The sequence below is a fragment of the Phalacrocorax carbo genome, chromosome 1, assembly GCF_963921805.1.
Source record: "Phalacrocorax carbo chromosome 1, bPhaCar2.1, whole genome shotgun sequence".
Taxonomy (NCBI): domain Eukaryota; kingdom Metazoa; phylum Chordata; class Aves; order Suliformes; family Phalacrocoracidae; genus Phalacrocorax; species Phalacrocorax carbo.
In genome coordinates this window covers 83,812,581-83,840,319 of record NC_087513.1, presented here as the reverse complement: position 1 = coordinate 83,840,319, position 27,739 = coordinate 83,812,581, and the positions used below count along the sequence as shown (strand labels likewise).

Below are 27,739 nucleotides of genomic sequence, written 5' to 3'. Positions count from 1 at the left end.
CCACGAGTGTGTACCTATGTCATTACTTCTCTCTGTCGGAAGGAACGAGCTGCACGCTGTGTTTCACTGGCCAACTTCAACCTAGCTAGTCAAGAGGCTGGACTTCTGGAGCCAAAGGAATACAGTTAATTATGTTGATATTATTGGACAAACCACGAATGTGTTTCCCTCTGCACCTCTGCAGTTTCGTACTGCAGAGAGAAGAAGCAGTGGACAAATCCTTACTACAAGGAGCTTTCAGTTCAAATAGAGCAGAGACAGGCTCAGAGTGTGAACAGCATAAAGCCACAGTGAACAGGAGGGGTGGGACAGTAGGTTTCATTTCCACACACCTGGAAAACTCTTTTTTCCACCCAGCAATTTTGTTCCAACAAAGGAAGAGAAAATGTATTAATTTCCAGTTTAGCCTATTTATCCTCATATGTTTATGTCATATTCCAATTTAGTATTATCAGCAGGTTAATGGTAGATGTTCTGAGGTGTGTGTGTTTGTTCTGGAGAGACAGGGTGGAGAAATGGGCTGACAGGAACCTCCTGAAGTTGAACAAGGAGAAGGTCAAAGCCAGCACCTGGGCAGGGACAACCCCATGCAGTAGTACATGCAGGGCATCACCCAGCTGGAAAGAAGCTTTGCAGAAAAGGCCCTAGTGTCCTGTGGAACACCAAGCTGACCATGAGCTAGCAACGTGCCCTCACTACAAAGGAGGCAAATGGCACCCTGGGCTGCATTAGACAGAGTATTGCCAGCAGGTTGAGGGAGGTGATCCTTCCCCTCTGCTCAGCACTGGTGAGGCCACACCTGGAGTACTGTGTCCGGTATAAAAGAACGTGGACATACTGGGGAGTCCAACGAAGGGTCACAAAGATGACGAAGACTGAAGCATCTCACATATGAGGAAAGGCCGAGACGGCTGGGACAGTTTATCCTAAAGAAGAGAAGACTGAGAGGAGATCTTATTAATGTATATATAATATGTGTTATATATCATTGGCAGATGAAGACAAAATACAGACCATAGCATACTCAGCTAAGCAGATGTCTGCTGAGCCTCATATAGAGCTCACTGGTCTGAGGGACTTAAGGTGGGATGTTGCCAGCAAGGGTAGGTCTGCTTTTCAATGACTATGTGTCATGGTTTAACCCCAGCAGGCAGCTAAGCACCCCACCATGCCTGTAACAGTCAGAGCTGGGGAAACTGCAAGAAAACCACTGTATTTTAAGCAGTGTGCCAGGAGCTAAAACCCCTGAGTTTTCATCTCAGGGTATCTGGGCTGCTTTGGGTGAGTCATTTTGTCTGTGCCAGAGTCCGTTCAATATCAAAAGAAGATGGTGGCACTGACTCCCAGAAAGTTGCCGGGCCCCATGAAATAATGCCGTAGCTTCTGCCTGCTTTGTCAAAATGGTGATAGCATCTAGAGAAGGAAACCTAGTGTTTACTTTACCGGAGAACCCTAATGAAGAAACAGCTTCTCCTGTTATCATGATGCATGTAGGTGAGGTGAGCATGTCTCTGAGCTTGCCTAGTCTATCTTGTGAATAGTGCAACCGCTTTGCCTCCCCTAGGATTTTAGAGCGCAATGCATGCTGTAATTATGCATTACTGATGAGCTCTTCAAGCACGGCCTCTCATCCTGAAGAGATGCTCTGGAAATGTAAAATAGATAAATACATTAGGTTGCCTCAAAAGTTGACTGTTATTTGAAGGGAAAGGATTTTCAGCTGCAGATTTTACTTTTAACAAAGCACATGTCTCCTCTGTGGGTTCAAGTTTTCACAGTAGTAAAGGGATCTGAAGCAAGTATATTCATTTCCATGAAAAGCACTTGAACAAATATCTTTGGCAGAGCTTTTGATCTTCTCTCTAGAGCATGTTGATATAGTTGATTGATATATGCTAATTTTTTGGAAGTAAGTTCTTCTGGGATGAACTCTAAGCAGCGATGAATGAATAGTGGAGGAGCATGGCTAGCAGATCGAGGTAAGTTACAATCCTCATTCTCCATGGCATTTCTGAGGCTGCACCTGAACTGTGTCTGGTCTGCTGAGCCCAGGTTCAAGAGGAAAGTGGAGTAACTGGAGAGGATCCAACCTGGACCAACTCCGACCAACTGGTCGGAGAACGTAGCATATGACACACAGGGAATGGCAGGGGGAGCTGGGCTTGTTTAGTCTGACCAAGAGGAGGTTGGAATGATTAAATAGGTGCCTACAGCTATTTAAAAGGCAGTTACAAGGATGTTGGAACACAACCTTTCTTGGTAGGGGCAGAAGATATAACAGAGGGCAATGCCTGCAACTGCAGCTTGGGGAGTTCAGACTGGACATGAGGAAAGACGTCTTCACCAGAGATGAGTGCAACACTGGATCAGATCACTGTAGAAATGGTAGGTTGTCCATCCTTGGAAGTTTTCAAGATTTGACTTGACAAAGTCATAGCTGATCTAGTGTTAGCCGCAGTCCTGCTTTAAGTGAAAGGATGGACTAGGTAATTTCCAGAGTGCCCTTCCATCCAGCACTTCTGTGGTGCTCTCAGTGAATGCAGTGGGATTCTTGGTTCAGATACAGGATGCTTGATGCTCTTTTTGCACAACTGGGACTCCTGTCCCTTTGAGCTATGCCAAATGGCAGAACTTGAGATTCACTGAGAGGAATCCAGGAAAGATATCCCTAAAACACATTCTCCTCCTGCACAGGCCAACACCTTGCAGGAGTTTTCTTCAGGAGCTTAGAGCTAACCACTTAAAATCTAGTAACAAAGCTCTAGAAAGCCTGTTGGTCTTCTCAGTTGTACTCACAGCAGGTGGAGGTGGCAGGAGAGAGAGGGAAAACTCATTGCCAGTGCCTTGTCTGTGCCACCACCTACAAGCCAAACCACATGGGCCATGCAGAGACCCTTGAAATTAGGCTGCTGGGGCCCAAGTTGCTCTTGGGAATGGGATGGAGGCCAGGCAGCTTGAAGGCAGATTTTTAAAATCAGTTTGGTATCTGTACATGTTCATTAGTACCTACTGGGATCCCAAGCCTTTAAAATCTTGCCCCCTTCAACTGACTGAAAACATTTCAGTTTTTGGCTACACAGCACATTTTTGACCAAGGTCCTAATGATGAGGAGCTGCTTGTGAGCAGTGTGGCCATTTGCCAAAAGAGTAGCCCTAGCTTCCTCTGCTGTATGCATTTCTGTACCTCTTTCTTGTAAGGTTTGTGTTCAATGAGTCTGGCTCCCGGCCTGTTAGAACCAATGTAAAGTGTCATCTACCTGGACTTTAGTAAAGCCAGAGAATCCTCCTAGAGAAGCTGGTAGCTCATGGCTTGGATAGGCATACTCTCTGCTGGGTAAAAAAACTGGCTGGATGGCCAAGCCCAGAGAGCTGAGGTGAACGGAGCTAAATCCAGCTGGTGGCTGGTCACGAACAGGGTTCCCCAGTCTTGTCTGGGTTCCCCAGTCTGGGCCAGTCTTGTTTAATATCTTTATCAATGATGTGGATGAGGGGATTGGGTGCACCCTCAGTAAGTTTGCAGATGACAAGTTGGGTGGGAGTGTCATTCTGCTTGAAGGTAGGAAGGATCTGCAGAGGGGTCTGGACAGGCTGGATCAATAGGCCAAGGCCGACTGTATGAGGTTCAACAAGGCTAAGCACTGGGTCCTGCACTTTGGTCTCAAAAACCCCATGCAATGCTACAGGCTTGGGGAAGAGTAGCTGGGAAGCTGCTCGGTGGCAAAGGACCTGGGGTTGCTGTCTGACAGGCATCTGAACATGAGCCAGCAGTGTGCCTAGGTGGCCAAGAAGGCCAACAGCATCCTGCCTTGTACCAGGAATAGTGTGGCCAGCAGGAGTAGGGAAGTGATTGTGCCCCTGTACTTGGCACTGGTGAGGACATACCTTGACTATTGTGTTCAGTTTTGGGCCCCCCATACAAGAAGAGCATTGAGTTGCTGAAGTGTGTCCAGAGAAGGGCAACGAAGCTGGTGAAGGGTCTGGAGAACAAGTCTTATGAGGAGAGGCTGAGGGAACCGGGGTTGTTTAGTCTGGAGAAGAGGAGGCTGAGGGGAGACCTTATTGCTCTCTACAACTGCCTGAAAGGAGGTTGTAGTGAGGTGGGTGTTGGTCCCTTCTCCCAGGTCACTAGCGATAGAACGAGATGAAATTGCTTCAAGCTGCATCAGGGGAGGTTTAGATTGGCTATAGGAAAAATTTCTTTACTGAAAGAGTGGTCAGGCATTGGAACAGGCTGCCCAGAGAGGTGGTGGAGTCGCCATTCCTGGAGGTATTTAAAAGATGTGTAGACGTGGCACTTTGGGACATGGTTTAGGACACAGGGTACTGTTGGGTTGATGGTTGGACTTGATGATCTTAGAGGTCTTTTCCAACTTTAATAATTCTATGATTCTATCTTCAAAGAGGCTTTGACCATCCCACATACAAATCCTCTTGTCTGACAGTGAGGCAAATCTTCCTGGGTTGCATGTCTTTTGGGCAGGTAGAGCAACTTGTAGACATCAGATGGGGAAGGCAGGGCCAAAGCCTGGGCTGGTTTTCTTTGTGCAGTCCCCAGTGAAACTGGATATGCACTACTACCCCTTCCTTTCCTATGCAGATCCCTGCAGGGCAGAATGAGGTCTGTAATGAAGTTTTGTTATCTCATTGCACTTGGATTTCTTAACTCCAAAGTTCCTGAGCTCACCAAACTTCTGATGATGACAGTAAGAGAGGGGAAGGACAGGCAGATAATGGTTTTATCCTGCACCCTTTTTCATTTGAAAATTGTGCTTTACATCCCCTAACACAGATCTCCATTCTTTGGAGTTTGGGTTAGGACTATATGCAAGACAGATATTCTACTGCCACTTGCAAGGGTAATAATTACCAGAGGTATTGATCCTCCTGCTGCAGACCAAGGTGACTACAGTACAGACAATGGTCAAAAGAAATTTCCCTTTATGATACAACATTGCCCATCATGGGTTTTCATGTAACGAAACCAGGAAGGGCTCCATCAAACAGCAATAATTTGATCTAGGTGTACCAATGACCTGACCTGGAACAAGAACCAGCACAGGCAAAGCAAGACCCAGGCCACGTCTGCTCTGCTGTGTGAGGGCAGCTGCTGCTCTGGGGAACTGGTTAATGAGTTACATGCTGTTAATGGGTTGAACTTTTGGCAGCTTCCCATCATGTCACTGTCCCTGATTCTGTCAGGGTGAAGGTCAGATTATCGTAGATGACTTGATTGTCCAGGCACTCTCTGGCCCCTTTTCCTGGCATTAGCTCTGGTGGAACCAGGAATGGAGAGTGTAAGAGAGCAGGGTGGGTGGAGGGGGAAGGTTTTCAGCATTTGCATTCCCTGTTTTCAGATCCTGCCTATGAGGGGGGGTTAGGCACACCCACGCTCCTTTCCCAAACCCTAGCTCAATCTCCTGCTCCCAGTTTGAAGGAAATCAGAATGCGCCTGCTCCTCCACCAGTCTCCGTGGCCAGCGCCGTGGCCAGCTCCTTCCAGGGAGACCTGCCAGAAATGAAGGCCTTCCCCTTATCCTCTGCTGTTAGCCCTGCTTTTCTTTAGCTACCACCTTTCCTCAGTTGTCTGCTGCCCTGCCCCAAAAGAGGGACAGCTCCGGCCTGCTGGGCACCCTCCCCTCCCTCTTCCCCCCAGTGCCTGGCCTTCTGCCCAGACTCAGAGCTGCCGGTTCCAGCTCCTCCTTACTGTCACTCCCAGATTCTGGATGGGCCCTGGCCCCTAGCCCTTATCTCCTCCAGCCCCTGGACTGTTTGCAGAGGAGAGTATAAAGGGGTTGACGCGGAGAGCCGAGGGGGAGTACAAGCAGCACTGGACCAGGCTGGGTGTCTGCTTGACTCACCACCTCCTGCTCTGCACCATGGGGAAGGACGGGCTGCTCATGAAACCAAACATCTTCCTCCTTCTCCTCTTCTTCCTTCCTGGAGACACCTCGCCCACCACAGAGCCGTAAGCTGTGCAGGGGGGTTCTCTGAGCAGGCAGGAGACCTGGGTTCTACTCCTGTCTGTTGCTCTTATCTTCTGCCCACTTTCTTTTACACAGGAATAAAGACACCAGGGCTGGGTAAAGTATCTTCTACAAACAGCAACTCCAGTGCTTCAGGGGCACCCAAAAGAGTCTGTGACCTGAGATATGAGTAAAATTTCAGAAAGAAAACAGAAAAACTAAAAAAGGAGGGAAAGGTTTATAAGAATGCCTTTTGCTGCTTCAGAGAATTTCAGAGCATTTCAACAAAATTTTCTGCACCGATTTGCCTTTTAAGGCAACTTTTTGTAACTGTTTACACATTCAGTTTTTCTTAAGAAACAAACTTTTTTGAAAAGGCAATGAAAGGTTTCATTTTGGGCTGACTACCCTACTCCCAGGCTGAAATGCCCAGGAGATGGGAGTGTTTTTTTGATTGATAATGAGGAAAAAAGGGAACAAATAAGAGACGTGGCATGACCAGACATGGCTTTACTTTTGAATTCACATTTTTCAGCTCAGCCAATGGAAGGAAAATTTCCTTCTCACCCAGGGTTATGTGGCACTGTAAGGCTGTGACTGTTAAGGTCTGTGAGGGTATATTATGTTTCCTCGCTTCTTCACCCTCTTTTGCCCTGTTTGTATGTGACAGGAGCGTGTGTTCTGTGCACGTGTGCATGTGTATGGCAGGAGCAGCGCATGAGGAATCCTGACATCCCAGAGACTTTCTTCTTTGGCTTTTTGGCAATGTCTTTTCCTCCCCAGCAAAGCAAGGCTGTGCTGCTGCAGCGCTTTCATCAAATGCAGGGTAAGCAGACAGCAGAGTTGGGATCTGAGGGGCCAGAGCTTTCTCCCTGCAGACCAACTGATGGACATAAAGGTGCCAGAACTTCCCCTACCACTAAAGGCAATGCCTTACCTTACTGCTGAGTTTTCAAGGGCTCTTTTCTCAGCTGCTTGCTGTTCTGGGGATGCCCATCAGAGGCCAGTCCTTGCCCACCCAAAAGGGAGCACTGTTGCCATTAGGCGGATCAGGTTTGATTCCCAGATGCAGTGCTGGGCACGGGAACACAACCGGCAGGTTGCTCCACTGGGAGGGAGGCTGCATAGGGCTGAGCAGGGACCAGGGGCTTGCTTCCCTGAAAACCTGAAATTTGCTCCACTGTTTTTTGCTTAAGATCTGGCACCACGCTGTGGTAGTTTTGGGTCTCTGTGAAGAATGAGAGTAATGCTGGAGATGGTTTGCAGCGTGTAGTCAATGGCTTTTTTTTCACTAGGCACCAACACTTGTGTGGCTCCTGAATCCTACTAACAGTGCCTAGTAAAGGTGACAATCGATTTTTCCCCACTGGTGTTATTCAGGGTGCCAGAAGGAAGTGCTGCTGGAAAAACATATCGCTTCCAGACATTTGCATTGAGGATTTCCTGTGGTATTTTACTTTTGAGACTTGCCCCTCTGCTTTCCCCTGCTGTTACAGACGTGCTGAAAGTCTTGTTACACTCCTAGAAAATACATCTCTCTCCCTGTACTGCGAAGGCTGTAGTCATCAGATAGGTTTATTTGCTTTTTTTTCTTTTGTGCAGCTCCTGTTATCTGTTCCCGTTCCTCTGACCTGTCCTTCTCCCCTGTTCCTAGGCAGTATATGGTGCTACTGCCCTTTCTGATACACACTGATACTCCTGAGAAAGTCTGTGTACAGCTGACCCACCTGAATGAGTCTGTGACACTGAGCGCCACACTTGAGCATCAAGGGGAAAACAGGAGCTTGATTGATGACGTGGTGTCGGAGAAGGATGTGTTCACCTGCATCCCGTTCTCTGTGAGTATCTCATCCTTGTGGGATGATCCCTTATGCCAGGGATAAACTGTAAGGGTACTGAGTAGTAATGAACAGAGTAACACTGTGTAGGTATTCACTTCCCTCTTGGCCGAAGGTATGTTCATGTCCATCCTCAACACACTCTCACTGCTGAGATCTCTTTAGCATGCCACCTGAATGGGCAATGCTGAATCCTGGAAAGCCAGCCCCTCTCTAGGACAGGAGAAAGAAGAGGTTTTAGTACTGATGCTCCTGATGGCTGGCTGGTGAACAGCTTCTCCAGCTGCCTCTCCACATCATCCTTTGACAGCCACAGATTGTCACCTGAGTGCCTTCAAATTGGGGTAGAGCTTTTAGACTTCAGATACTTTTTGCCTTGTGGATATAGAACACCGAAATACTGTGAGAACATAAAGCTGTGATTTCCCTCTGTCCGAAGAAGAGAACGAAGCAGGACATCCATAGCTTAACGTAATCGATAGCCCCAGTGACTATAACAAGTCGCAGGCAACTAGGAAACTTGGTCATCTGGCTCAGAACACAGGTTACATCTTTCGCCTGAAGGCTGAAGAACTGGCCTTCAGGACACTGAGCAGGTTGGCGTCTGTGCCTGGGTTTTTCAGATATAGGCTGGAGATTGAATTTTGTCATTTGGAGAGAGATGTATAGAGATTTGGCGTGTTTGGTTTAGAAAAGGAAATGTTCTGCAAGGTTTGGGGACATTATCTGAAAGAGGAGGGAGATTATTGCCTTGCCCCTGTCAATGTCAAAAGGAAAAGGACAGAAAAATTTTGGCGGGGGCAGTAAGAATTTCTTAAAATTGAGTGGCAGAGCTGGGAGTTCCTTTGCTGCACAATACTTGCACAATCACTGCACAGCAGTAGGAAAGAGCAGGAATATGGGACAAGTAAAGATCAGTCCCTTTTTCCTGATAATATTTTCCCTCACCTCTGTGTTGGGTTCATCAGGATTATACTGGATCTCTTATTCCATGAAGGCCAATTCAGCTCAGGAAGCCTTTAATGTTGGTCCATAACATAGTTGCCTTCTTACTCTCCAGCTTCCAAAATCAAATAGTCAGCCACCAGTCACATTTATCACTGTGACGGTGAAGGGGGCGACACTGCATTTCAGGAGCCGTAAGTCGGTGCTGGTCAAGAATTCTGAGAGCTTGGTCTTTGTCCAGACAGACAAACCCATCTACAAGCCTGGACAGACAGGTACCGGGGAAGGGGTGGAGATTTGCATTTGAAGCAAAAATATGTCCTAAAACTGTGCTGGCCAGTTGTCAAGTGCTTTCAGCGGGGGTCAGAAGTGCAGTCTGGTGGCTGAGGCTTATGTTTTTAATGCCCCGTATGGGAAAAATTGGGGAACCTTAAGGTACATGCATGTATCTTGGGCACCTGCACACACTGCCTCTGTCACTGAGAGCTCTGTTGTTGTGGTCCATGCAGTTAGGGTTTGCATTAAAATCAGAGAAAGGCTGGGCATTTGTCCTATAGAGAACAGGGCCAAAATTCAGACTAAGTCATGAAATAGCTTTCAAAGTGGCAGCTGATTTTGCTCAATGAAGACAGAGAGAACTATATAAACCATTTATTTCTTCTGGGCCGTTGATCTCCTAAATTAGGCCTGGACAGGAACTGGTGTTCTAAAAGAGACACTGAATTCTCTATCCATGCAGAGCCAACACAAACTTGCGGCCAAGTGCTGAAGTAATTGGCTTGCATTCATCCTTCCTAAGAAGTCAGTCTAGTTACAACAGAACTAGAAGACCCATGTGAATTCCAATGTAAAAATGTATCCTTGCAAAGCAGACAAAGTCAACTTAAATTTAACTTTGGTCCTGATTGATGAGATTCTGAAGCCCATGATCAGCAAGGTGTTCACGCTGCCGTGGGTTTGCTGCGAACATCCTCTTATTAATGTAATTTGTTACATGGGTAAGCTTCTAGCAGGGCTTAACTTTCTAGTGAATGGAATTTCTTTAGGAGGGAACGGCTCTGTTCTCTGTTGTACCATTTGTTTTTGCAACTGATGCTTTTGGGTTGGTGACTGCACTGTGGAACCTCACTGTCTGCCTTCCTCCACCAGTCCTGTTCAGAATTGTTTCTCTGGATAAAGACTTCCGTCCCTTGAATGAGGTGGTAAGTACGATACTTCCTTTTTGCTAGTTATTTGGCCTTAAGTCATCTACATGGGGAAAGGGAGGAAAGAAGTGTCTCTGGGGGAGAGCTCTCAGTACACTGAGATAGTTGTACAATTCCTGGGTTACCTCAGGTCTTGTTAACAGGATCTGCTCTTCAGATTTCTGCATAAGGCTGCCTTCTGTGTTCTTGGAAAGGTTTGTCAAACCGCAAATGAACGGTGCTGGTGAAAACACCTCAGAGGTGAGCAAGTCTGCATTATCACAGTGTACACCTGCTCTTACTAGAGTAAGAGCAGATCATACAGGGTTAGTAATTTCAGCTGACTTTTCTGCCTGAGATGAAGGATTGCCCCCTGTCTTGATGTACCTCAAAATGCTGTTGCTCCACACCAGGGACTTTCTTCCTTACTCCGTTGGGTGATCAGCTTGTTCCCTGAAATGTGGTCATAGCCCTGGTCATTTGACTGTGTTGCTTGCCCTCTGTCTAAAGGTGAATTCTAAACATGCTGTTTCCTTTCTTCTCCTTCCAGTTTCCGCTGGTCTATATCGAGGTACGTACAAACATTCAATTCGTGCTCACATCTATCACACCTCAGCCGGGGCAGCATAACTACCAGTTGCCTCAAGACAATTCTTGTCTATTTTATTTATGAAGCAGGTCCATAACATTAATTAATTGAAATATACAGAGCTTTAACTCATATGGTGGCAGCCATGTACTCTGGGCCCAGGTTACAGCTCCTTCTATTGTGCAGCCCAGGGATCCCCACACAACTCTGCTAGCGCCCCCCACTCCTACCCTGCAGCCTCCTGAAACACAGGGGCTGGGCCTCCCCTCACTGCTTTTGCTAGTGCTTTTTAGTTCTCATTGCAAACTCCCACTGTTCTCACAATCTCCTTGTGGTCTCATTATCCGTAGGACCCAAAGAAGAACCGTCTGTACCAGTGGGCAAAGGCAGAGTTAAAGGAGGGGTTAATCCAGCTGTCCTTCAACCTCACCTCTGAACCTATGCAAGGGACCTACACGGTGGTGGCACAGAAGGCCTCTGGGAAGAAAATTCAACACCCTTTCTCTGTGGAGGAGTATGGTAACTGTTGCTGCAGTTTCAAGTTCCTAACAGCTAGTCTTGTGGGGCATGAAAGCTTAACTGAACAGGGTGGTAGAACTGGCCAGGATGTCCACCATGGCTGGGAAAATGTCTCTGTGTCCTCTCCCTCCCAAGCACCATGCCCTTCTGAGGAGTGAAGACTGAAGGACTTGAGCGACCTGTCTCCACTCCCTCCCTAAGCCCCAGGCCAAGCAGTGCAGCTCTTCTGACTGCCCAGCTCAGCAGGGCTCCCATCAGGAGGAGCAAGTGTCTTGGATCAGTCTGTGCTGGCAACTACAAGTCTCACCTCCTTTCAGACGTGACTTAAGGCCACAGCCTCATCTCCGGCTGGCTACACACCCGTCAAGTGTCACACTATGAGTCTGGGTCTCCCCTGCCTGAGGCCCAAAGCCCTGAGCTTTTGCTGTAGGCTGGGGCTGTCTGTAAATTAAGATCTTGCCTGTACTCCCCCACAAGCTAAGCCTGTAAGCCCTATTATGCCTTAGTGCCTTAACCTCTCTCTGGTACTCTTCACCCCCGTGCCAGTTCCATCTGCTTGGCGAGAAAATGGTATCCTAATACAGAGCCGTGCATGGTCACAACCAACATAGCTTCCCAGCCCAGCAAGCCAGCTGCAGACCTTGTTACATGGTCTGACATGATGTGGCTCGTGCAGCAGAGCTAAGTTCTGGAAGATGAGCCTGGAAGTCCTTTGACCTCTTTCAGCTGTGCCCTGAATCCCTCCTAGTTCTCTCAAGACAGTCACCATCCACTTCCCCTCCTGCAGCTGGGTTTGGATATGATGTCACCCTGTGCTAAGTCACCAGGGAAGCTATGGGGTCTTCCTATTTTGCAAATGGGAAAGACCTACAGGCTTTGGAAATGCAGAGTCTGGGCTGCAGACCCAGCTCTGTATGTTTATGAGAGACTTCTATTGACTGAGGTCTCTATTTTACTATATTTTGCTGTGGGACTGATCACCCATGTGTTATCTAAGAAGCTGCTGTATTTTAATAGCTGGTGTAATAATCCTGTCTTCGTATGTTATTCCCCACCACATAGACTGTTCTCCTTTGTTCTGCTGCAGTGCTGCCAAAATTCGAAGTGACAGTAAAAATGCCCAAGGTGATCACCATTCTTGATGAGAAGGTGAAGGTGACAGTTTGTGGCCTGTGAGTGTCATTCTTTCAAGTCCTTCTTGGTTTCAGGTTTTTCTTCAGCTGCTGCTGAAAATCCAGTTGGTAGACTGAGATATGATGCCTCACTATCTTTCTCAATCCTTTTGGGGTCCCAGGACCAGACTACATCTACCATTAGACAAAAGGCAACAATTATTGCTTGGGGCACTCTATATGTAACATGCAGAAACATATTCTTCTGTTTTCTGGGAGGGTATTTTTTGAATAGAGGATTTAAGACCAGCTGCAGTGCTATGGAAGAGGTCATCAGTTTAGTTTCCCTGGGAACGATGTTTTAACTGTGGCTTCTGCTCATCGTTGCTGAGGGGAAACCCTAAGTGCTGCAGATGCCCTCTTTGGGCAACCTCATTCGATTCCGCATGGCATGTTCCGTGCATCCTGCAGGGGCAGCCATGACTCAGGCTGAAGGGCAAGCCAAAAGACCCCGAGCACATGCACAGACAAACCAGTGCCATCAGAACTGGGCGGTGGGGTGGATACTTGCAACATGTTCTCCAAGGTGAGGGGTGCTCTCAACTAAATCATCATTAGGGTAAATGATTTCTGCAGGCTTGTATGTTATCCCAGGGATGCAATCAGGACTATAAGCTTCAGTGCTCCTGCCCCTGTTGCCAAGTTGATCCTAAAATGTTACCGTTTTTCTTTCTGCTTTGTATTTCCTCTGTTGATGATGCTGTGTCCTGGAGGGAGCTCTAGGGAAGAGTCCTGGCTCCACTATAGGTGAGCTAGTAATTTTTCTCCATCCCTCTTACATTCCTAATGTCTGTGTTTTTCTCCCAATCCTCTCTGCTGGTAGATACACATTTGGGAAGCCTGTTCCCGGCCTTGTGAGCTTCCGTGTCTGCCGGAAGTTTGAACAAGCAGCCACCAGCTGCTACGGTGAAGAGGCGAAGGCAGTGTGCGATGAGTTCTCTGGACAGGTGAGTCAGGATTGCTCTTGTGGGTAGAGTGAGAGGAGAAAATGTTTTCCTGAGCATGCCTGGTAGGCACAGGCTTGCTCTGACGGAGTATGAGTGTGAGGAGGGGAGACAGTTCATGTATTTTAAGGAAGCCTGAAGAAGGAGAGAAGATTGGGTGCAAGATGAAGTGTGAAAGGTAAAAATAGGGGGAAGGTCTGCGCAGTAAGAAAGATGTGTGCAAAGGCAAGAAGCTGAAGGGGAAGGAAGAGATGAAAGAAACAAAAAAAAACGGTCAGATGGAGTATAGGGAGTGTAAGAAAGAAGTGATAGGAAAGGCATGAGCGATGAGAGCAGCGTTGGAGCTGACTTATATTAGAGGCAGTGCGTGGGATGCGAAGTTGGTATTAGAAGCAGGAAAGGAGCAGAAACCAGGGGAGGGGTGATGCAGTTTGGCATAACGGAAATGAATATGGATTTAGCAGCAGTGGTTAAGACAGGCAGGAAAAAACTATCACTTTTTCACTCTTCAGACTGGCAAGCCTACAAAGAGCAAAACTGAATGGTGTTTGGAGCATGGACAGGTACAACGGTGCTAGCTTAATTGACAGAAACTGAGGTAATAGCAATCGTGGAAATATGCCGGGACAAGAAAGCAAGTAGAAGACATGCCTATGTTCATAGAATCATAGAACGGTTTGGGTTGAAGGACCTTTAGAGGTCATCTAGTCCAACCCCCCTGCAGTGAGCAGGGACATCTTCAAGTCGATCAGGTTGCTCAAAGCCCCGTCCAACCTGACCTTGAATGTTTCTAGGGATGAGGCCTCCACAACCTCTCTGGGCAACCTGTGCCACCACTTCACCACCCTCACTGTAAAAATTTTTTCCTTATATCCAGTCTAAATCTACCTTCCTTTGGTTTAAAGCCATTACCCCTTGTCCTGTCACAACAGGCCTTGCTAAAGAGATTATCCTTATCCTTCCTATAGTTCCCCTTTAAGTACTGAAAGGCCACAACAAGGTGTCCCCGCAGCCTCTCTTCTCCAGGATGAACAACCCCAGCTCTCTCAGCCTGTCCTCACAGGAGAGGTGCTCCAGCCCTCGGATCATTTTTGTGGCCTCCTCTGGACCCGCTCCAACAGGTCCACGTCCTTCCTGTGCTGAGGGCTCCAGAGCTGGATGCAGTACTCCCGGCGGGGTCTCACCAGAACAGAGTAGAGGGGCAGAATCACCTCCCTCGCCCTCCTGGCCACGCTGCTTTTGATGCAGCCCAGGACAAGTTGGCCTTCTGGGCTGCGACTGCTCATGTCCAGCTTTTCATCCACCAGTACCCCCAAGTCCTTCTCTGCAGGGCTGCTCTCCATCCCTTTATCCCCCAGCCTGTATTGATATCCTGGGTTGCCCCCACCCAGGTGCAGGAGTCCTTGGGGTCTGCTACAGTATGATCCCCACTATTGCCTCTGCCACTGCTGTTGTTATGCATGCTTACAGAAAATATGAACACTGTGGTGCTAACCTCTGTTCCAGGCATCTCTTCCCTTTTCTGTGGAGACCTGCCTTTTACATGAAGGTGCTGAAGAGAGGTGGCAAGCTTTGGGAATACTTTTCCAGCAATCGTCATCTTTCTACACATACACAGGCTTTGGTTTATGTATCACTTTTACAGCTTGCACATTTTCAGTCAGCAGTTATATTCTAGTGTTCCTGACGCCTGGCAAGCAATTCCTGCATGGCATACACTTGAATAATACCCTATGCTTCTGTATCAAGTGTTTGGAATTTCAAACTTCACACATACTTCAAGAAAAATCTTCCAGCTTGCAAACTCGTTGCTCTGACATTGCTGCAAGTGCTTCAAAATGCTCTTTGCCACGTTATTTATGTGCTTTTCCAGTTTTGATAAAACCAGCAGAGCGAATGATCTGTGAGATTATGGGCTTCTCTTCCAGTTCAGAGCAACGCACAATGATGGATTCACTAAGCTGGATAAACTTTATGTAAATGAGACTATAACGGTCTTGTTTGTTGTCCTCCAACAGACAGACAACCATGGCTGCATTTCTGAAACAGTAAAGACCAAGTTATTCCAGCTCAAGAGAAGTGGATATGAGAATAAGCTCCATGTGGAGGCTAAAATTAAAGAGGAGGAAACAGGTATGAATCATCTGGATCCAAGAGCCATGTAATAAGCCCAGGAGAGACCAGCAGAGGGGCCTGCCAAGTAGGAAGGAGGGAGGAAAGCGGACTCTTGCTTTTCTGGAATCCTAAAGTTTTCCTACCTGGAGGCCAGGAGCATCAACAACATTGCTTGTCCAGGAAAGGAGTGTTGGCGTGGAGTAAAAGTAATTCTGGTCAGGCAGAGGCAAACTAATTCTTCGTGCTTCTTCCTGCAGGAGTGGAGTTGACAGGAACAAGCTTCTCTGAGATCACAACCACCATTAGCAAAATCACCTTTGAGCATTCAGACTCCCACTACAAACCTGGAATCCCCTTCTTTGGGCAGGTAGGGAGACCATGAGAATGGAATGCATGAGTGCTAAACAATCATGCTGCTGGACCTCCTGGACAGATACATGCCTCGCTCTGCAAAGATGCTGGACCTCAGTGCTGCTAATCCCTGTGGGCCTCCTGTCCCCTGCACGCTCTCAAACCAGGGAACAGCAGCTGAGAGTACAGCCCTCATCCTCCTTACCCCCCTGTCCTTGCACTTCCTCTTCTCCAGTCAAGTAAAATTCTGTTTTCCAATCTCCTGTTTAATAAGAGGCCTGAGGGGTGTGAGCACCTGTCAATATCCATGCCCACTTCTCTGACCCAGAGGTGGAGATAAGAAAGGGCCAAAGATATAAGATGCAGAAAGTTTGCAGCTCGCTGTGAAAGAGATAGAAGATGCACATGTAAAGTGCAGTAGAGGCTTCCTTGTCTGACATGAGCCCAACATCCTTAGCTTGGTGGTCTATCAGTCTATCGGTCTATCAGGCATTCCTTTCCTTCTATACTGTACTGTTTTTACTTCTCCAGGTGAAACTAGTGGATGGGTCTGGTGCTCCAATCGCCAATGAAATTGTGAGGATTTCTTTAGGAGGACACCAGGAAATCAACTACACCACAAATGAAGAGGGCAGGGCACAGTTTGCCCTGAACACTTCCATGTTGGACTCCGATTCTGTTGGAATTAGGGTGAGTCCTGCGAGCAGAGGAGGTGATGAAGTGACTCACAGGGCTGGGAGGGGAGTACCTGTGAAGTTTCTACTAGATTTGCAAAAGTATTTAGCTTCTTGTTTGTGGTTGGTTGTGCCAACCTTGACATCAGTGTGGTGGAAATAGCCATACAAGCAGCGAGGTTGCCATGTCACAATTGCGCTTAGCTTCTAAGTATTTGATTTCCGCTTGGCAATAGCAGTATAGAGTTAGAAGGAACATCACGAGATCGTAATAGTCCATTCTGCTCCAAGGGATCACCAGCCCTACCTAGACAAATCTGTTTCAAGGGTGTGTCTAACTCCCATGGTGGAGTGCTGCTAGTGCTTTACTGTCTTTTCAATTAAATGATTTCCCAAGCATCTCATCTAAATAACCTTTGTGGTCAGTTAAGGCAATCTGTGGTTCTCAGGGTTTAATTCAGCATTCCGAGTTTCTAAGCAGTTATAAATTTTTTTTTTCCTTTTTGCTGCCATAAAGAGAAAAAGAGTATGAGCGATTCACAGAAATTCTCTCCCTGGTGTGGAATTAGTTTATCTGGGAAAAAAAAGTGCTGCTGAGCATCCTATTGTTAGTGGAAAATGTAATCTGTGTGCAATACGCACATTTTGTAATACCTCACCCTGTAATAGGGTAGATTGTCTAGAATTATATTTGCTTTTCTCCCAACAATTCTCTTGTCACAGATTAAAACCATTAAAAATTATCCAGGAGCTACGACTAGGTGCTTGAAGTTTTCAGAATTTTGCAGGGTAAAGAAAAGGAAGGAATTCCCAAGTATAGTGAGAAAGATAAGGAATTGAGGACATGTGAGGCACATGAAATGCTGGAGTAGCACCCTTCGAAATGTGAAATATCTTCCCCTTGCTCTCATTTTTAAGAAGACCTGGAACTTTCTCAGCTCCTAAACTTCTATTCAATTTAGGTTTTGAATTCTCAGATGGAGACTTTTCCTCCTTTTTCATGGCACCCTTAGCTTGAGCTTGCACTGGTAATCTCTGAACTGAATAGCACTATCCCCTCTCCAGCACCAGTGATGAGAAGAAAAATGAAAATTTCTCGTCTCTTTAAACTAACAGGATATTAGAGAGGGCAAGATATTAGAGTAAAGAGCCCTTGAGGTGATACTGATAGTAAACAAACAACTGCTATGATTCAGCTTGTTTGAGACAAACTCCAGCTTCTCTGAGAGTGAGATCATTCCCAATGACTTGCTAAGGATACCACCACCCTGTCTTGCATCTTCCAAGCTCATGGATTCTTTTTCATAAACTACCTTGTTGCTTAAATACGAAACATACCAAACCTTTAATCCTAGGCCATGAATTTTGGCTCCAGTTCAGCCACCTGTGTTTGAGGATCTATGTGTGTATTTTCTCATTTTCCAGGCGACTCATAAAGTATACCCCTACTGCCATGCCGGTTCCTGGGTTGCTCCATATTATGAAGAAGGCTATCTGCAACTAAAGCGCTTTTACTCTCCTAGTAGTAGCTTCCTCAAAATTGAGCCCAGGTCTGAGACACTCAGCTGTGGCTCCTCCATAGAGGTCCGCGTGCACTATATCCTTACTCCAGAGGCCATAGGAGAGCAAAAGAAAATTGTCTTCTACTACCTGGTAAGCTTGCACCTGCCATACAGGGAGGTTGTCACTGGTAACCGTAGCGGGGCTGGAGACAGAACCTGTGGTTTGTTGCAGCAGGCTTTAAACACTTCCCCATCATCCTTCACATGTTCTTTTCCCACAAAAAGGAGGGTCTGTCTTAGGAGCAGAAGAGTAAGGATGTCCCAGTGCCCCTGGGTGAGCAGTGGGATTCTGCCTCGGGGAGGCATAGAGCTGCTGAGCAGGGTGCGAGCAGCAGACATACAGCCCAGTTGCTCTCCTCTCAGGTTCCCCCACTTCAAGGTTTGGCTCATGCGTAACCTCAGTCACAGCAGGGTTTCTCTTTCCATTCAGGTGATGGCCAAGGGAATCATTAAGCAAGCAGGCACCCACATGCTGGATTTGGACCAGGGAAGTGGTGAGTTCCTCTCCCCTGCCAAATTGTCGCTGTCCTGGGAGGCTAGGCTACCGTGGCAGGCGTACAGATATATATCCAGGGATCCATGTCTCCACGTCCTCTAACATACAGGAAGAGTTTGAGCTTTCTTTTCCCTGCCTTTATTTAGGCTTTGCACAGATTTGCTCTAATTGCCTGTGCCAGCTGTCTTTCTTCTGACACTGTATTTCTGGGGCTCCAAGCACTCCTAGGAGACACAGACTGATGGTCTCTTTTTAGAAACTGAACCAAAATTCAGCACACTTATGGACTGGAAAACAGGACTTGAAAGAGGCCTTTTCAGTTAGACTGTGAGACACATGCATTACTGGGAGCACCAATTAATCCCACTTGGAGGCCTGCAGTTTCATCGTGGCTGGGTTGAAGTTCAGCATGAAGTCAAACCTAGAATTTTGGCTGCTCCAAGAGCAGGCTTCCTGTACCTTAACCTTTTGCTCTTGTTTTGTTTACTAGCCAATGGGGTCTTCTTGCTCCAGCTGCCTGTACAAGCTGATATTGCTCCAGTGGCCCAAGTGCTTGTCTACACCACTGCCCCCAGCACGGAGGTGATTGCTGATTCAGCCAAGTTTGAGGTAGAAAAGTGTTTCAGCAATAAGGTAAGTGTCCACTTGTGGAGGGAGCAGCCATCAGGCTGCAGCGTGGCCAAGCTCATATATTTAGATTTAGCCTGGCTAGGCTCATTTATTTAGATATGCTACCACTGGACAAGCCACCTATCAGTTGTTCTAGGTAGCTTCACTGCTTACTGGTTTGTGCTAGCTTGGAGAGCAGCTGCTGGAAAAAAGGCGCTAGCAGGGATGACACTGATAAACACCCTCTTAGCAACTAGTCACAGCCACTGATCTCACAGAGGGTCCCGGGTAAGAAAAAGGGAGGCCACATGACTTAAGTCATACTGCAACCCGTGTATTTCACTCCATTTCCCACAAACTCATTCCAGCAATGAGGTGGCTGCTTGTGTGATCACAGGGCAAAAATGAAACTCATGCAGCCCCAGTCCAGGCTAACACTTGTCAGGTCTTTCAACTGCCATACATCTTATCCTGTCATTTTATTTTCTGTTGTACGTAAATGCAGATAAACCTGCTGAGCAGTGCGCAGTGGTTCTTGTATAGCAATGGTGAGACTGAAAGAGTGCAGGAAAATAAAGCCTTTTTTCTCTGAACATGTGGACCATTGCTCTCTTACAGCCCCACATATTCCTTATGCAGAAGAGCAGATCGATGTATGAGCAGCCCCAAGAACGACCTCAAAAAACCCTGTTGGGCCTTCAGAATCATAGACAGGACACTGCTAAGGGCAGTCCCGTGTCCTGCTAAAACCAAAGCTAAATGCGTTCTTGAGACTGGTGTCACTGCAGGAGCTTGGTCACCTGAATTTTTGTTCATAACTTAAAGGTCATACTATGCACTGCATTAAGTGCCAAGTGATTTACATGCTTAGATACTGCTTTCCTCTCTGAAAGCATCCTGAATTCAAAGCTGTTGTCAGACCAGATAGCGCAGACTTTGGGCTACCTCTATGCTAGACAGTTTTTCCAGTAGCAAGCTTGCTATAGCCCTTGTTCTGCCATTTCCTGAAGAATCTTGTTTTTGCAGTCTCAAGATTATGAGTCCACCCTAGGAGAGGTGGGGGGTGTCAGCAGAAAGCATGCTGTGGTCGGGCTGGGACATGAAGGAGACTGGCAGCTGATGCCGCTTTGTCAGGCAACTTGTTTACTCTAAGGATGCTTTGATCATTGCATGTTAGGGGGGTTTGTACTGCTGAGGAGAAGGAAGATTTATTCAAGTCAGCCATCTTATTACAAAACCATGTGAGATGGTGATGACAACAACTTCTGCTAGAAAGAACTTCCAGGGCAGAGGTTGGTAGAGGGTTGGTAGAGTTGTGAGTTAGGTTTTGGGGAAGGCACACAAGTCCAGCAGGCCTCAACCAACAGGCCAGTTCTTCAGGATCATTACCAGCCAGTAGATATTGCAGAATTGCTCCAGGGCATCACTGCTTCTTGTGTTACCAAAGAATCTGCTAAGCACATTCTTTGCAAGCCTGTTTTCCCTCCACGTACAAGATCTGGTTGCAGTACAGAGACTGGTCCTAGTTCAAGACCATGGCCAGCTGCTTGAACAGATCTAGCCACTATGTGGGATTATCTCATCGCATTCACGGCCGCCAAAACTGCCTTAAAAGTTTTATAAGCAATTGCGATGCTGGAAGTTGCCAAGAACTGTTAGTGCTGATTCCCCTGGTGCTGCAGGAAGGAAACTCAGCTCTGGAATAGCACAGAGGGACTGTGTGTGGGGGTGTGTGTGCATGTGTATGTGGGCTTTGTAAGTTTGGAACTGATGGACTCCACTGAAGGGAAAAATCGTGCAAGGGTAGGACATCTGTGACGTAACTTTTCCTGCGGCTACAGGTGGACCTGAGCTTCTCTCCTTCTGAAGGCCTGCCTTCTTCTGATGCTCACTTGCTGTTCAGAGCCTCCCCGAACTCCCTCTGCGCTGTCCGTGCTGTGGACAAGAGCGTTCTCCTCATGAAGCCAGAAGCTGAACTGTCACCTAGCTCTGTAAGTGCTTAGTCTGTGGAGCAACTTGGAGCCTGGTCAGAGCAAGAGCAGCCCAGTGCTGGGGTGGAAACTGTGAACCTCTTGTCAATGCTGACACAGGAAAGCTGCCCTGTGCTGTTTCTGGTCTTCCTTCAGTGGGCAAAAAGAGGAGAAGTGGGCAGCAGCTGTTTCTTAGGGGTTTTGTGCAACTGTAAGGGTGGCAATTAGGAAGCTCTTTTAAGGTGGCTGCTTCTCTTGGCCAGAGCCAAACACTGTTGTGAGTTTGACGATGATTTTTCAGTTATCCTCTGCATTCTCGGAGTAGTGTCTGGAAGTGTCAGAGAGTTTATTCCCCTCATGCCAAGCAGGAAACAACAATCCTTGAGTAAGGACAAAGGACTGCAGGTGGGCTGGCCACTGTCATTTTTTTACACATTTGAGCCATAATAACCAGAGTAAGTTGCTCTCCATAACGAAAGAGGCAGTATCTCCAAATTTGGATCTCTTTTTTGATCCCAGATTCCCATTGCTCCCACCATGTGGAGGACCATGGCATTGTTCTTGTACGTGAGGTGACTGTTCTGGTGCTTGCATCCAACTCCCTCAGTTGTGTTTTGCGAGAGTGGATACTGAAAATGTCAAATACCCTGGCTCTTTCTGCCTAGGTGTACAGCTTGCTGCCAGTGAAGGAGTTGCATGACTATCACCATGGTCCAGACGTGCTCTTGGAGGAGCCGCTGGAGAATTGCATCCCCTTGAAGAAGATAGTTCTGAATGGGATCACCTATTCTCCAGTAGTGGAGATGAATGAAGAGGACACTTACAGCATCCTCAAGGTATAGCATGGCTAGGGAGTGGAGTGGGAGAAGGACTGAGAATGCTCAAGCCTTCTGTGGTGTGATGCAACATAACAAGGGGAGGGTTTGTGAATATGAATGATCTGACACTGATTTTTATCCAGAGGCAAGTTGAGTGAGAGTCATAAGCTTCACCTGTCTTGCCAGCTTTGCTCTTGACTTGGTGGAGAAGGGATCGGTCTCAAAGGTTTCTTCTTACAGGAGAAGCTTTGAGGTTGACTTGAAATGAGGTTCTAACAGGACGTAAACAATCCTGTGCCATTACAGTTACCCCAGATAAAGCCCTTGAGCTGCATCGTAGCCACAGACATTTCCTTCCAGAGACAAAACTCTGTATGTACTTCCTGGCTCATCCTGACCCCTAGGCTGGAATTGGACTGGAACCAGTACCCTAGAGAAAGAGGGGATCTATGCTTTGGCCTGTCTGAGACACCCACAGACCCAGGGTTGAGGGGTTTACCTCAAGGTCCAACCGACACACAGTAACAGCTTCTGTTTTTGAGGCAGTAAAATACCAATGTCAGTTCTGCTGTGTAAACCTCAACAGGACTCAGTAACAAATAAACTTGTTGGATTTCTCTCCCATAGGAAATGGGTTTAAAGGTTTTCACAAACACCAAGGTGAGGAAACCTTGGTATTGCAGCACTAGGAATTACATGCCTGCAGCAGCCCGCCTTGCAGCAGCCCCTGGAGAACATGTGTACGCAATGAGGACAGCCGGTAAAGGAACTGGGTCTTGTTATCAGCTCTGTTCTGAACAGAGATCCTGACTGTATTTTGGGGTGAATACTCAAACAAGAGCTGGGGCTGTGGGTTGAACCCTTGGAAGTAGTGCTGAAGTAGTGGGTTCACAGACGTCAGCTTCTGCATGAGTATGGGGCATATTCCTGTTGCTGGGTTGTGAAGGTCTACAGACAAGCTTTGATAATTCCACATTAGAAATCTGCAGAGCCAGGTACTTTTCAAAGACTGTGGCAGAGCAGAGGATATTATTCTGCTGATGATTTCTCTGCTCACTAGGCCTTTGCGCTAGACTTCTTTTCCTAGATATCGCTTAAGGGGTTTCCAATATCATCTTCAGTCTGCCCTCATTGACTCACCCGGTTTTATGGATGGTCAAAACCAGATGAATTGATGAGAAAAATTTCAGTGACAAGTTGGTAGATTTTGGAGGCTTTGAATGGTAAGCTGCGAGTGGCAGAAGTCCAGTCTGAAATGGACCCACCCTATTTCTAAGGGCTATCTCTACTCTTACACTGTAGCTGTGTGGGAGACAGAACTGGTCATGTCATCATCCCGAGTCTGATATTAAGGGAAATACCTGGAAAATCTAGGTTATTCTAGCTGGATAACTGATTCAGAGAGTTCTCCCTTGGCACAAGAACCTGTACTTTTGTACATATCTAGTTTTAAGACAATTTCAACTCCTGACACGGGTTGCTAAGATGCAGGATAGGTGCTTTTTAATTATTTTAAACTGAAATAGGCAGCAGTAAAAGGAGTAAAATACCGTGATAGACAATGCAAGCAAGCCACTGTCTCTCTTGCTAGAAGCTATGTGATACAGCTCTGATAGCATCTTTCATTCCTGACTTGAGACCTTCTCAGACTTTGGAGGTGCTTGTTGCACAGATAGTACAGATACTTGTTAGCTACATGATTTTTATCTAAAATTAGAAATTGATTTAACCAAAGTAAAGATGGGCAAAACTAGAATTTAGTTATGAGCTTTTCTTCTTTATCTCTTTGGGGGAACTACTGGAGAGAGTTCAGCAGAGAGGTACAAAGATGATCAGGGGACTCTTATGAGGAAAGGCTGAGAGGCTTGGGTTTGTTCAGCCTAGAGAAGAGAACACTGAGGGGGGATCTTATCAATGCTTATAAATACCTAAGGGGTGGATGTCAAGGGGATGGGGCCCGGTTCTTTTCAGTGGTGGCCAATGACAGGACAAGGGGCGATGGGCACAAGTTGGAACACAGGAAGTTCCACCTGAATATAAGGAAAAACTTCTTTACTGTGAGGGTGACAGAGCAGTGGAACAGGCTGCCCAGAGAGGTTGTGGAGTCTCCTTCCCTGGAGACATTCAAAACCCGCCTGGATGTGTTCCTGTGCCCTCTGCTCTAGGTGTCCCTGCTCAAGCAGGGGGGTTGGATGAGATGATCTCCAGAGGTTGTTTCCAACCTCTATGTTACAGCTCTTTGTTCCAACATCCTTTTTTAAACCTTGCAAAGTGTTGCCCCACGTACTTAGAAGTTCACTGGAGAAGAGCAGGAAATACTGGAAGGCTAGCTCTTGCTAATAAACCCTGACCCTGAAACCTCACCGCAGTTGGTACCAGTGCTCAACACAGCCACAGCAAACATCAGCTGCCAACAAGGCTTCTGATGATCACATAGGTCACTGCTTTCTCAGGGTGAAGCACAGTGCTGATGTAGATCTTGCTTGTTTGGAATTATCAGTAGTTGATAACTTTTCCATCTCATCACATTCGGTTAATGCAGATAGACTTTATGACACGTTAAGCACTCCTGAAGAGCTGACCGAGACAGTCCGAAAGTATTTCCCAGAAACTTGGATATGGAGTTTAGTATCTGTAAGGTGGGTACCTGGAGCTCATTCCTTCCTTTTTAATAAAACTGGTTTTATAAGGTGAAGACATGAATCCCTACATGTTTGCCAAGCCTTTTCAATGCCAAAAAGTCCTTCAGTGTTTGTAGAGATCACTTGGCAATCCTCTGAGATGGAATTACCTTCAGCTGTGGTTAGGTTTGTCCAAGGAGTGGTCAAGGGTCTGGAAGAAGACATGGGGTGGCCCTACAGTAACAAACATATTGTGCCCCATCATTCCCACAGGCAGTACTGTTCAGTAGGCCAGAAGGGGCACAAATAGTCACCAAAATGCCATAAAAAATCATCCCTCTGTCCTTGCTCTCTGTGCTTCACCAGCTCTGAGGGAAATGCTGATCTAGGCGTGACCATCCCTGACACCATCACCGAGTGGAAAGCCAATGCGTTCTGTACTTCGGCAGACACGGGCTTTGGCCTGTCCCCAACAGTGTCCCTCAGAGCCTTTCAGCCCTTCTTTGTAGAGCTCACCCTGCCCTACTCTGTGGTGCGTGGTGAGTCCTTCACGCTGAAAGCCACCGTTTTCAACTACCTGACTGCCTGCATCAGGGTAAGTAAGATTCAATTCCTCTCTGTACCTCTGTACCCTCTTGTACACCTCTTACCTTAACCTAGCCTTCTTACCTTATCTCCGAGTAGCCCTAGACCCTTCACCCCTGAAATGCTTATGTTATTCCTCCTACGTCCTCCAAATGCAGAACCGACAACTCCAGCTCCCTGTTCCTTTGCTACTGAAGAAATGGCTATTGCTATGGCTTCCTAGCTCCCTGTCTCTCATGATCACCCTTCCTTGATTGCGTTTCTCTCTACAACTGGCAGGTCAGTGTGACTCTGGCTCAGTCTGCTCATTTCCTGGCTGCTCCAGTGGGAAAGGAAGAAAAATCTCATTGTCTCTGTGAGAACGAGAGGAAAACTGTGGCTTGGCTGGTGACTTCCAAATCTCTAGGTAAAGGTCTCAAAGTGCAAACTGCAAGGATGGTTTCCCTGTGCTGTTCTCCCCATCCAGTGTTGGGTGTTAGAGCAACACAGTTTCCTGGGAAGCACTGCAGCTGCGTGTCTATCTCATCTGGGGTTATTTGGGAGGCAAAGGCCGGTAGATTCCTAGTGTCCAAGGCTCTGTGAGGCCATCAAGCCTTGCAGCCCTTGGACAACATCTTCTGAAGCCAGAGACATTGCTGGCCAGCAGGGATACTCTGTCAGCTCTACCTCTCCCAGAGATTAGACAACTGCCCTATGGGATCTTCATACTTTGTTTTCACCGTTGTTACATGCTGTGGTAGCAGCTGTGGTGTGCATGTGGCATAGCAGTGTGCTCAACAGCAATGAGGCTGGTGAGTCCCAGTGCTGTGGTGTCCTAGGCTCTGGAAAAGAGTCAATAAAATAGAGTCACCTTTCAATGGCAATGCAGCTCATCTGCTCCAGGATGGATTCTGATACAGACAGCTGTGTTCCCGTGGGAAAAGCAGGGCCCAGGTGTGCTGGGGAATCCCCAGCCATGGGCCTGGAGGCTGAAACTCCTGGAAGTGGCAGTGACTGCCTGGCAGGGCTGGCTGACCCCTGTTTCCTCCAGGGCAGGTGGAGCTCTCGGTGAGCACTGAGGCCCTGCAGAACCAGCAGCCCTGTGGGAATGTCATTGTGGAGACCCCTGAGAAAGGGCGGAAGGACACGGTCATCAGACAGCTGCTGGTGGAGGTATGTGGGCTGTGGGAAAGGGAGGACTGAGCTTTCCCACAGGCTAGAGCATACACTGTGATGCAACTGGACAGGATGCTAGATAATCTCATGTAGGCGCGCCTTCCCATGAAAGGTTCGTCTCTATCCTTACATCATCATCTCTATACTTGCAGCATCTTTATACATCCCTACACCGCATAAAGACTGCAGCTTAATAATGCTGTGCAATGTGTCTCCCAGTACTCTAAACCTTCCCTATCCCCTACTGTAGCAGGGCTCCTACTCCAGTCCATCCTTCCCTCCTACCTGTCACCTCCTTTTTCAACACATCCTCTTTACAGCCTCTCTCCTCCTTTTGAGACACCTCCAGTAAGTTTGCCAGTCATCACCTGCTGCCTCTCTGCTAGTTGAGTGGCCAAGCAAACTGCCTCTTAAGCTGAGTGTTATGCAGTTCTGGATTGCTACGATAGTCTGGCACCAGGACGAAAGTGGGGGATTCACAAGCACCTATGGGAATTTGATGCCTGTAGAAAAGTCCCCTCAAACTCCAGATATTATAGAAGTCCATGAAAACCTCTTCAGATTTTACAGCTTATCCACTTCCTGTGGCAAGAAAAGTCACTGATGCAATGTGGTACAGAAGGAAGTATTATGTGGCAGTATTGGATATCCTTTGTAGGAAAATGCTAGTTGATTTTACGGGGTGTGGTAATCTGGCAGGTAGATTCTACGTTCTTAGCTTTTCTCCGTATCATAAAACCCGCTAATGTTTGCCTACTGTGTCATATGTATCCAGTAGCACCCCCAGATATTACAGTGTACAACGTCTTCCCTTTCTATTATCGATAGACACAATTTTTTTTCCTTAAAGCATCTGCAGCGTTATGATAAATAGCACTGCAGACATCTGTTAAGGACAGCCCTCTAGAGCAACTGTGAGCTGTTTCTAACAAAAGCACTTGCTGTAATGCTGCAGTCCTCTTGTTACAAGGATGTTAAGTGTCTCTCGATGTGTACAATAGTTGCAGGTCATCCATGCGACAGTCCTGCAGCGTGCCCCTTTCCTTTTCCCATCCTTCTGCCACATTCAACACTAATCACTTTGGATCATGTTTATTTTACTTGCTTAAATTATTATTCCAGAGCTGTGTATTTCAGGGAGTGTTTGTGACTGCCTCTCCTTCTCCAGTTCAATCACATTTCTTTTCACGTATCCCTCTGTCCTTGCTGAGGATTCCTCTGTCTGTGTGTACTTCCTGTCTCACTAACTTCTCTCCTCTCTTGTTTTCCTTCATCGCACCCAAGCCTGAAGGAGTTGAGAAGGAAACAGCCCAGAACTCTGTGCTCTGTGTTAAAGGTAAAGCCCTCTCTCCCCACCCTCTCCATTTGTTCCTGTGTGTTTGATGGCTGGGACGTGCCTGGAGGAGGAAGAGAGTGCTGCCTCTACCATATTCCAGCTAGGCCGATATTTTTAGGTAATCAAAACATGCCCCATCAGCTGGGAGCCTGAGACATAAGACAGAAGAAAGACCTAGAGAATGGACCATCCTGGCCAAGCATCAGGGTATGAGCTAGGAGAGATTTAGCATGCCTTTGCATTCCTGTTCTTTTGTGTGCTGACACTGGAGTTACAAGCGCTGTCTCCTGTTTT

General features: G+C 47.1%; 1 pseudogene; it reads left to right on the top strand.

Annotated features, from left to right (window-relative positions):
* The first annotated feature begins 5,475 nt into the window (after positions 1–5,475).
* LOC135315324 (alpha-2-macroglobulin-like) overlaps positions 5,476–27,739 on the top strand; it is a 31,795-nt pseudogene continuing 9,531 nt past the window's right edge.